The sequence below is a fragment of the Lepus europaeus genome, chromosome 2, assembly GCF_033115175.1.
Source record: "Lepus europaeus isolate LE1 chromosome 2, mLepTim1.pri, whole genome shotgun sequence".
In the NCBI taxonomy this organism is placed as follows: domain Eukaryota; kingdom Metazoa; phylum Chordata; class Mammalia; order Lagomorpha; family Leporidae; genus Lepus; species Lepus europaeus.
This window is the reverse complement of record NC_084828.1, coordinates 87,670,951-87,683,065: the sequence shown is the minus strand read 5'-3', so window position 1 is coordinate 87,683,065 and position 12,115 is coordinate 87,670,951.

Below are 12,115 nucleotides of genomic sequence, written 5' to 3'. Positions count from 1 at the left end.
AAGTTGACAAAAGAGAAGTAAAGATATGTGAATAAAGTAATCAAATTTAGTATTAAGACCTTTTCACAATGAAAACTCCAAACCAAAATAGCTTCATTAGTGAATTTTACAAATACATAGGAAGAAAACATCAACCTTAGAGACAGTGTTGGGATGTGGGAGGTTAAGCCACTTCTTGGGACACTCACATTCCATATTGGAGTGCTGGGTTCCATTACTGGATGCACCACTTCTGATCCAGCTACCTGCTGCTACACCTAGCAAGGCAGCAGCAGAAGGCCCGAGTATTTGGGAGTCTGTCACCCATGTGGGAGACCCAAATGGAGTTCCTGGCTCCTGTCTCCAACCTGGCCCAGATCTGGCTGTTATGGCCATTTGGGAGTAAATCAATGAATGGAAGATTTCTCTCTCTTTCTCTCTCTCTCTCTCTTTCTCTTCTCCAATCCCTGTCACTCTGATGCTCAAATAAATAAATAAATAAATCTTTAAAAATATATCAGGTAAAGTGGCTACCTGTAATGCTAGCATCCCATATGGGCGCTAGTTCGAGTCCCGGCTGCTCCACTTCCCATCCAGCTCTCTGCTATGGCCTGGGAAAGCAGCAGAAGATGGCTCAAGTCCTTGGGCTCTTGCACCCATGTGGGAGACTTGGAAGAAACTCTTGGCTCCTAGCTTTGGATTGGCGCAGCTCTGGCCATTGCGGCCATCTTGGGAGTGAACCAGCAGATAGAAGAGCTCTCTCTCATGCTCTCTGTCTCTGCCTATGTGTAACTCTGTCTTTCAAATAAATAAATAACTATTTAAAAATAAATTATTCTTCCAACATTTGTCATGCTGTAATCATTATTGTGAATATCTTATAAATTGTTAGCAAATGAAATATTAAATTTAATAGTTTTACCAAAAACAATAACAAAAATATATGTAGCATAAAACAAATATCTGTAGCATAAAACAATATCTGTAGCATAAAACAAATATTCCAACCCTAGAAAACACAGGAGAGCATAACTGGGTAGAATTTTAGTAACATTCTGATTTCCTAGTGATGTTAGTTGCAGTGCATAGAATTATGAATTGAATTGCCAATTAAAGGATTTATCTTGTTGATAAAGCTTGTTATTTGAGACATCATTCATAGGATTGGTGTAAAGGTCACTACTCATATGAAGATTGATATTCGTTTTATTCTCTAAAATTGCTCATTGCTAGCAGTAGGCAATGCCAAAAATACATATTTATGTTGCCACAGGCAACACTGATGAGTGAGATTGGGACCATCTCTCCTAGTTACTGCTACTCCATATCCCAGAAATGTTGGGCAGAAGTTTGACTGCATATGTCAATATTGTCCTGCCTTGCTTTTGATTCGTCATCAGATTTTTTTCATAGTAACATCTCTGTGTATTATTAGCTTTATTCCTTGCATGAAAAGCAATATGTGTGTGTGTGTGTATTATATATATTACATTTTCCAAATCTCTCGATTGACATTTCACAGTGTACATGGAGGTTTCTTAAGAAATATAGGAATAAATTCCTATAAGAAAACAATACCTTGAAATAATTCAAGAGCTTTTTTTTCTCCTAAAGAAACAACAGATTTTCTCTTAACCAGGTCACAATTGCTGAGTGTGTTAGTCGGTCTTTCATCATTATAATAAAGTTGCCCAGGCAACCTAACTTTATAAAGAGAAAAGGATTGCTTTGGCTCACATTTCTGGAGGTTCAGAGTCATGACCTGGAAGGCCACATTTTTCAGCTTCTGGTGGTAAATAGTCTTTTCAGTGGAGTCTCAAGGTGTAACAGAACATCACATAGGGAAAGACAGAACACATATGTGTCTACATCTATGCGCTCTTTCCTAAATCCACCAGGATTAAATTCTGGAGACTCCACCTTAATGGCCTAATCCAATCTAATATCTTTGCAAAGTCTCTGCCTCTAAAACCATAATCAGATTAAGTTTTTAACCCTCTTATGACCGTTAACAGAAGACTTGGGAATGAATTCTTGAGTTCAATGAGGAGTGGGAAGGATATTCAAACCACAGCAATGAGATACCAGGGTCAATTGTTTTCTTATGATTAAACCAACAACAAAGGTGGATGAAAACAAAAGAATTAAAGAGCATGATTCCTTGATGACCTGTATTAACTGTATCAACCACTCAACTTTCTTTGCTTCTGCATTTCCAGGTATATGAGGATATCAATTAGCTATGTCCACATAACAGAACTCCTCCTAAAACTTAATAGTGAGAATAAAAACTATGCATTTAGTTCACAGTTCTGTTGTAAGCCATGCATGCTAAGTCCAATTTGGTGCCTCTGTTTTCAGTTAGAATTCATTTGTAGTCAGCTGTGAACAAGGCTCTACTGATCATCTCTAAGCTTTCTTATTTCTGAGACCTTGTCTAGAACAAATGGCATGATTTGGCTTTAGTATACCTTGTCTTTCGTTCTCTTAGGGTCTGATTTGATCTTGCTCACATGATAGAGGCAGAACTCTTGAGGAACAAGTAGATGTATTCTAGAACTCTTGAGGTCTATATTTGAAACTCATACTATTCCATTTCTGCTGCACTATTTGGACCAACAAGTCAAATTCAAAAATTGGAAAATAGATTTCATCTACTTATGGGAGGAACTAAAAAGTCAAATAACAAGTAAACCACCTTGAACTTGGGTTGTTATTATTTACTACAGACAAAATCCTACTTGATTTAGTTAATAAGTGCTATATTTATTTAATAAAATTAAAATAATCTTACCTAAACTAAAAATAAAATCCTCTCTCTCATTAATTTGAATATTAATATCACTGAAGATATTAAAAATCAATGAAGTTCATATTTGAAGCCTAAACACTGATGTTGCTTAGCTTTGTTTCTGAATTCACTATTTTGAGCTCAATAAAATTTTAATTAAAAAATCAAAACTTTATTTTATGGCATTTTCTACACTTCAGCAGGTTTTAGGACAAGCGTTTGACCATAAAGACAAATTACAAAATGGTCTAGAAGGTAGAATAGTATAGCTTATTATCTTAGTGGAATTATTGCTGTTTACTGTAAGATAAGATTCATCAGACTGCCCAGATACAGTAAATTCAGTGTAATTCCCATTCTTTCTCAGAAAAATATAATAAACAAATGACTATCAGAGAGTAACAATCTTCTAATATAATCTCATAAAATCAACATATGTCAATGTAAGGACTGAATCATTGAAATATGACATTCCACAGAAAAACAAAATGGCATTCTGTTACTCCAAAGGTCTACAACACGTCCACTACTGAAAATTTACTAATCTTACTATTATGCGATCACCATTTTTCTGACTACCTACTCAAGGAGATACAAAGATAGTGCATTACTTCCACATCTCAGCTGTAATACAAAAATAACACAGGTAACCTTAATCTGCCTAATTCTGTCAGAGAATTAAATGAAATATTTGGATGATAATTTATATTTATTTTCAAAATTCAGTCTATGCAGTCACTGAAAGCAAAACTAATAAAAATCCATATTCTTAGATCTTGCCCTCTTCCATGTGCAATGCTCTATTCTCATTCTTTCTCCTCTGACAAAAAAAAAATGATCTATTCTGCCATTTCTGCCATATTAGATAATAAGGTCATTGGGGCTGGAGAATCTGTATTTTAGCTGAGACATAAAGGACACACTTAAGTCCTCATCACTTGAAAGATCATCTAACACCTATTGTTTTTGAACTAAGAACACAATGTTGTGATTTCTACATGCTGAAATTAGAAGCTCTTTAAGCATACAAAATCCTTGAGAATAAAAATTGTCCCAGCAATAGCTGAGGGTACTTATATTACTGTGCTATGAAGATTTCTCGAATTTTTGTAGGGAATAAAAAAGAATGTATAAGTGGAAAACATGAGAATTCTTAGGAACTTTCTAAAATTTGATGTCTCCATTCATCTAGAGGTGCTCTTTAAGCAGCTATGTTTTTTTATATGTTTGTTTGTTTTTCTTTTTTAAAAAGACTTATGTATTTGGAAGGCAGAATTACAAAGAAAGAGGGAAAGGCAGAGAAAGAGAGAGAGAGAAAACCTGGACCAGGCTGAAGCTAGGAACCAGGAGCTTCATTCAGGTCTCCCATGTGGGTTCAGGGGCCATCTTTCTCTGCTTTCCCAGGCACATTAGCAGGCATCTGGATGGGAAGTGGAGCACCCAGGTCACAGACCAACTCCCATGTGGGATGCTGGCTTCAAAGCTGGCAGCTTAACCAGTTGCGCCACAATGCTTGTCCTTATGCAAATATCTGTTAAAGATCTGCTATGTATCAATCATGAAGGTATCTACAAAATGAATGTAGGCTATTATATGCCTCTAGTGAACTTTCATTTAAGCATCAGTGGAGGTGAGTAAAACTACCACACACATAAGACAATAGAACTATAGGTAAGGATTAAAGATATGGTGTAAATGGGTATAGACATCAGGGTGTGCTGTTAAGGAAAAATTTCTTGTTATTCTTGGACTATAAATGGCATGTTGCTAACTTGGATGCTAAAGTCAAGGCATTAAACCATTAGAGAGGGTCCTGGAGTTCCTCACCTAGTTGAGGAAACTTCATATTCAAGTTTCTTAAGGTAACACCAAAGCTAGTATAAACGCTATTACTTTATTACATTGTAAATGTGTTAGAGGAATAATGATAATATAATTTTAATAAGGGTAATGATGCCTAATATTTATTAATTTCTATGAATGTTCCAGGCATTGAACTAACCATTTTACATTTTCTATTTAATTTGCATAATAGCATTAGGAGATACTTCTTAATATTGTAAACTTTACTTAATAGAAGATAAAAGGAGATTTGAGAAGGTTAAATCACTTACTAAAAATTATACAAAATGCAATTATGTGCCAAGAATGCACCCCTGGCAATCAGTTTCCAGAATCACCATTCTTGTCCTCCCCATTATCATACTCTAACTTTGATCTTCAATTCATGCTAGTTACTCTCCCTCACATTCATCTGTTCCCACACCTCTCCTCTAGAGACTGCCTGAAGCATGGATAAGACAATAGACTTTGAAGAAAGATACAGTGGGCCCAATTTCCTACTGTCTCATTTAGACTTCTCATTTCACATTTTTTTGAGTGATAGATATAAATAATATTTATTTTACATATTATAACACCAAAAGGAGATAATTTATTAAATAACTTATAGTTAAAATGGCCCTGTTATCTTTATTTCTTTAATATACATGGATTTCTCCAATTTTAGATCTTATTTATTTTTCTGCCTGAAAAAATTCAAATTAAATAATTTCTTGAAATATTCCCAATGTGTGAAGCATTTTATACTAAAATTCATAATAACCCTTCAAACTCTAATTTATGTTTTACGGTCTTTGTGACTCTATAACACAATTATGGCCTTCCACTGAGGAATAAACCTCCCTCCTGATTCCACTGTACCTATTACTAGCACTCATCATAGTCAGAAGAAATGTATGAGATGTATGAGTTTATAAAGGACTGAGAGCACAGCTTTTTTCATTTTGTCCTATTTTCAAGGTTTTGTTGTTGTTGTTGTTGTTGTTTATTTGAAAGACATACTGAGATAGAGGGGGGTAGTGGAAAGAACAAGAATTCTTCATCTACTTATTCATGCCCCAGGTACTCACAACCGCCAGGACTGGAACAGGCTGAAGCCAGGAGTTAAGAACTCAATCTAATCTCCCACGAGGATGACAATGGCCCAAGTATTTGAGCTATCATCTGCTGCCTCCCAAGATGTGCACTAGCAGGAAGCTGGATCAGAAGCAGAGCGATAACTCAAACCCACACACTCCAATATGGGATGTGGATGTGCCAACATCTATTCTAATACCTACCCCATTTTTGTCCTTGTGCTATCCACCAGAGCCTAGCACAGCAGTTGGTTTAGAAGAGATGACCCAAAAAGGTTTACTGAAATTAGTTATGCAGTCTTAAAGCATTGGGAACTTGATATTCCAGGTAGATACATACAAAGTAGAACAATCTAATCTCCTGCAGAGACTATAGTTGACACAACCAATTGTTAGAAGACAGCTTTTTATTGTTGTTTTTCTTACCTTGTGAGCTTAATAGTACAAAGGAACATTGACTACATTACATTATTATCCATCTATACTGTTATTTATAGTCAATGTACAGAGAAAAGGGTGCATCAGTAATAAGACCATTTATACAAATAAGGCAATAATTCATCCTGACTTTCTGAGTTTTGGGCAGAATACTTCTACACCCTCACAAAATATGGTCACAAGCCTGTTTTCTTCATAATATTATTTTCATTACCAGTATTTTAAACCATGCTACTAAATGTTTGCTTTGAAATATTTCTGTATAGGACCCAGGATACTTAGTAGGTCTTTAAGTCTACTGTCTATTGTAAGGTGTTGTGACTAGAAGTAATATAAGATCCTCAAATATCTGTAGAGAAATGCATCCAGCTTTTCAGATAGGCGTAATTACATCACCTTTGAGAAAGACACATAAAGCGCTCCACATTCTGTCCTGTAACTATGTTTTTCTTTTTTGTTTTTTGTTTTATTTGACAGGTAGAGCTACACACAGTGAGAAAGAGAGACCGAAAGGTCTTCCTTCCATTGGTTCACTCCCCAAATGGCCATAGCGGCCGGCGCTGCGCCAATCTGAAGCCAGGAGCCAGGTGCTTCTCCCAGTCTCCCATGGGGTACAGGGCCCAAGCACTTGGGCCATCCTCCACTGCACTCCCAGGCCACAACAGAGAGTTGGACTGGAAGAGGGGCAACCGGGACAGAATCCGGCGCCCTGACTGGAACTAGAACCCAGTGGCGCCGCAGGTGGAGGATTAGCCTATTGAGCCGCAGCGCCGGCCTTGACCAGTGTTTCTTTACATGAACCTATATTGCAGTAAATTGCAATGTTGAATGTCAGTTCTACAGCCTCTAAGCTTTGGAATATATTGCCTAGAACCATTGGTATCTGTGAAAAAGTAAAACTCCTATGGCCCAGCTCATTTGCTTCTTCTTGAATTCCTCAACAGTAATTATTGTACTTCAGTCCCTTCCCTGTCGTCTTTGAAAACTCTTGCACCATGCCTGTTACAATAACAACAAAGTATTAGTCTCTTTAAACCAATTTTATCATTTAGTATTTACACTAACTCCAAAGGAAATATACCAACACACTGCTTATTTACAATGAGGACACTGAGGATTAGAAAGGTTAAACAATTTACCCAACGGTACCCAATGTGTAACTGACAAAGCTGAGATCCAAGCCAGGATTATCTGTCTCTAGAAACCAAAATGTTAACACTATATTGTACCAACATCTTGTTGGAGTCAAAGTCTGGTCTGTGTTGCATCCCTACTACTTGACTCTGTGCTTCTCATCAACACAGAATTTTTGTTTTGCTTCTTCTCCTTTATATATATATGATTTCTGTTCATTATTTATATATATATAAATAAAAATTCTCAATTATAAATTTACCACAAATGCAAAGCCTGTCTTACATAAACATTTTTGATGATTTATATAAGACCTAAGAATGTAGTCAAAAAGAAATGCAAGCTGAGAGAAGAAAAAAGGTGTTCCAAATATGCAAGATTTTTTCATGTAATTTGAATTAAGTTAAAAGTTAAAATACATAGTAAGGAGAAGTTCCCTTAGAGAATGTTTTTTCTAAATATTTCAGCTAATTTTAACTGTAAGTAGATATTCTCAAATAATGCTTAACAAATCCTTCAATCATCATCTTATACCTCACCTATGGTAAAGAACTTGCAATTTTCTAACTCTAATAGTTATTTCATGCCCTTATGTCCTTTTATGTACTTTTCTTTATACTTGATCTTAGCCAAAAGGGTGAGAAGCAATTGTTATGTACTTTTTTTTTAGAGGAAGAAATTGTTGTCTTTTGAGGATTACTAACCCTAGCCTCTGAAAATACACCTGATCCACAAATAAGAATTGGTTTCTCTTCTCAAGTTGCTTATATTTATGCTTTAATGAATTTACTAAAGAAATTGCTTTCATATTGGTTTCCATGAAATTATCTGTAAATTCAGATACATGCATTATGTTTTATTCACTGTAAAGGAGTGTTTATGTACAAAAGATATTCATAAATGGATTCTGAATTAATGATACAAGAGATGGGTATTGGGTGGAGTGCTTAAGGCATCAATTGGAATACATATATCCCACCACACTGCGGTGCCTAGGTTTCCAAGCTAACTCTGCACTGATTCCAGCTTCTTGCTAATATATACCCCTGGGAGGCAGCAGGTGGTGGCTCAAGTACTTGGGTCCCTGCCATCCACATGAAAGTTCTGAATTGCTTGGCCGAGTCCCAGATTTTGTGGGCATTTGGGGAGTGAACCAGTGCATGTAAGATTCCTATTTGTCTGTCTGTCAATGTGTGTGTCTGCCTGCCTTTCAAATAAATAAAATAAATTTAAAGTTAACAAAATAATAAATGAATCATAACAATCCATTAGTAATGCACAGAAAAAACACTGGAAATCTCTCTCTCTCTCTCTCTCTCTCTCTCTCTTTCTCTCTCTCTCTCTCTCTCTCATTCTCTCTCTCTTTAAAGCAAGGGGAGTAGCATTGTAGAGAAATGGGTTAAGCAGCTGCCTGTGAGGCTGGCATCTCATATGAACACCCATTTAGTTGGAGTCCTAGCTGCTTTGTTGTGATACAATTCCCTGCCAATGCTCCTGGGGAAGCAGTGAAAAATGGCCCAAGTGCTTGGGCCCCCGCTACCCACATCAGAGACCCAGATGTAGTTCCCAGCTTCTGGCTCCAGCCATGGCCCAGCCCCGGGTATTGCAGGCATTTGAGGGGTGAACCAGCAGATGGAAGATCTCTTCCTCTCTGCCTCTCCCGCTCTGTCACTCTGCCTTTCAAATAAATTACATAAGTCTTTAATAAAATAAAGAATACTCAATATAATGTTAATCTCTGACATAAATGGAAGGTTATATCAAATAATTCAAAAAATCGGAGGTAGTGTTGGCATTGGATAACAAAATTAAACAAACAACTCATTTCTTGTAATATTTCATTCACCATGTTCATTACATTCCTGCTACATATTATATACAGTAAATGCAGTATTAATTCATTATATCAGGGAATAGAGTGGTTGAAGGATGATTTCTTGATCTACCATCCAGTGGAAGAATAGTCACTACATCTTGAAAATTATCTAGTATATTCATCAACTTTAGATTTTTTGAAATTTTTGTGAATAATTAGAATGCAAACATTATAAAGTGAAAGGATGATCTCTATAGATTCTGTATGCACCTCTAAGAGGAAACCACATTTAAGAAATTGAAAGTTTTCTAAAGACATATGTGGTGGAATGAGAAGGCCATGCCAAGGTGGCCACTGGCAAGCCAGTGTCAGTTACTCAGGAATGGCTTTGAAACCCACCTGGCAACGGAGCCTGCCCAGCAACAGGCTGTGATTGGTTGAGGCATAGACCGCCCCTTGACCAGATTGGCTGGTCGTGGCTATATAAGATGTTGTACCAACTGAAATAAAGGAGTCTGTGGGCTGCTGGCCTCAAGCCTGCTTTCACCCGACTCCCGGGGTCTGTGTGGTGACTCCGCGCCTCTTGCCCCCACCACGCTGCTCCTCTCAGAAACGAATCCACTGCAACATTGTTGAGAAATCAACGGCAACAGACATACAGAAGCAACCTAAATCTACTGTCTCCCCAAATTGCTGTCTGTTAGCATTGAAAGGCAGGCACAGCAAAGGCAATAAAATTATAGGGTGAGTGCAGAGAAGAGTTTTTTTTTTTAATATGTTGCTTGAAACATGTAAATTTATGAGTTTTTCTGATTCTCTTTACTTTACTAACCATTAATTTTAGAAGCGCTTCTCCTCCATGTCAATATCTGAAATGCCCATTTTACTTGCAGTTTGCTATCCTCCTTCCAATGGTCTGCATTTATACAAGGCAGGACTAAGAGCTGAGTTTCACCTTTTATCTCCTCCATGCAGTGTCCTCATGATTAAGGGTCATGGGTTAACTGAGTTGATGTGTCAAAGTACTATCTAGAGATGAGTGCTATACACACATAACAAATGCTCCAAAATATTTTAATGAATGGGAATCATGGAAGACAAAATTCAGAAGTGTATTAATTCCTCAAATTATTTGATGGATCTATCAAAATAAATACTATCTAGAATGTTTCTTAAAGAACTATTTGGAAGCAAAATTAAATTTACACCTTTTAAAATTAATTTTGGAACTAAAAACAATAATTTAAGTATATAAATACATCTTTTTAAAACAATTATTGTAAATATTTGATTAAAATTTTACAGAGAAATTTAAAAATTTCCAATTATTTATTTTTAGTTATATTTAAAGTATAAATTTGTAAGTAATAAGTTGCACACAATTCATATGAGAAGCCAACATATTGCCAGATTCCAAGCAAACATAAAAATTGTAAAAGTGTGCATCTGTATTATTTATGAAGGTATAGCAGATATCAGTGAATATATTCATATAAATGAGAGGCCTTAAAAAAGTTAATGGTATAATGGAATTAAAAGCTATATTTACATTGGTACAAAAACATTTTAAAATTCAAGTATATTTTTTCATAATATAATGTTCCATGAACTTCTTAAATTGCTCTCATACATAAAAACATACAAAATACTGTAAGACTTTAAAAAGTTCATGAAAAACATGAAATTAAAAGAGAAAAAACTAAAATATAAACTTTATTTCTCTACAAAAGTTTTGTCAAGTTTAGGTCACTTTTTAGATATGTCATTTTTTTCCATCTCTAAAGAACTTAAGGACCTGAGAATTTAATCATGCCTATGCAGTCTTTTAAACATTTTTAACAGGAAAAATGGATACCCATTAAATTTTTTTTTAATTAAGGAACAAATAGAAGCCAGGAGAGAAATCAGCACTGTAAGGAGGATGTCTAATAATTTCCCATAAAAACAATCAGAAAATTTCCCTTAGTCACTGAGGGAAATGAGGAGGAACATTGTTATTGTGGAGAAGGGCTCTAATGAAATTTCCCTGAGTGTTTTTTCTGCTAATGTCATTGTTTTGGATAACTTCCTCAAAACACTCAAATTCTCTCGAAATACTCTCATAGTAAACAGCGTCATTGTTCTTTGACCCTCTGTAAAGTCAACAAACCAAATAACTTGAGCATCCCAAAGAACCGCTGCTGTGACCTGAGCTCTTGATCGGTTTTTGCTTAACGTATAGCCCCTTGTTTGATTGCACTTTGTCTCCAGGATCATGTTGGCAAAGCCTCTTGCAATCCTCCAAGGGAATACTTCAGGATCTTGGTCTCACTTGTTTAACATTTCCACTGAAATTTTGCTCTTGTCTGTATCTGATCTGGGCAGTTTTGGCATCCATGGAGCAAGAAGTTTTCTCATCTATAATTTTTCAGTTAAAATTGGGTAAAGTAAACCACTTGTGATGTCTATGATATTGGACATTGGTCTGCTGTAATCATTGCTCCTCTTCAATTAGGGAATGAAAAATAAACTTTTCCTCTAAAATTGATGTGGAATATCTACCATTATAGGCTTCATCCTCAACATTGTCTCATCCCTTCTTAAAATAAGTTACCCATTTGTAAACTGATAATTTCTTTGGGGCAATCTCCCCTTTAATGTTGTTAAAACATCAGTGATTTCACTACACTTCCACCCAAGGTTCACCATTGACTTGATTTTTTTTTCTTGCTTCAGTTTTAGGAAAATTCCTTTTGCTCTAATGTAGGCTCTTTTCAAACTGCTATGTTATCATTCCTAGTGCCTCAAAGTAGATACTTTTCAAATATGTTATAAAAATCAGTATGAATTTATTTTTATGAATAAACAATTTTAAAAATCCATGCATACTTTTTTCATATTATCAATTTTCTGTGAACTTTTTGAAGATATCTTATAGACTTCACAGGTAGCTAAAAAAGTTAAGCCCATAATAAAATATTTACTTGCTATAGATACATTTTTAAAATTATACTTTTTTCTTAGATCCTGGAATGGCATGATGAAGGGAAAATTTGACTT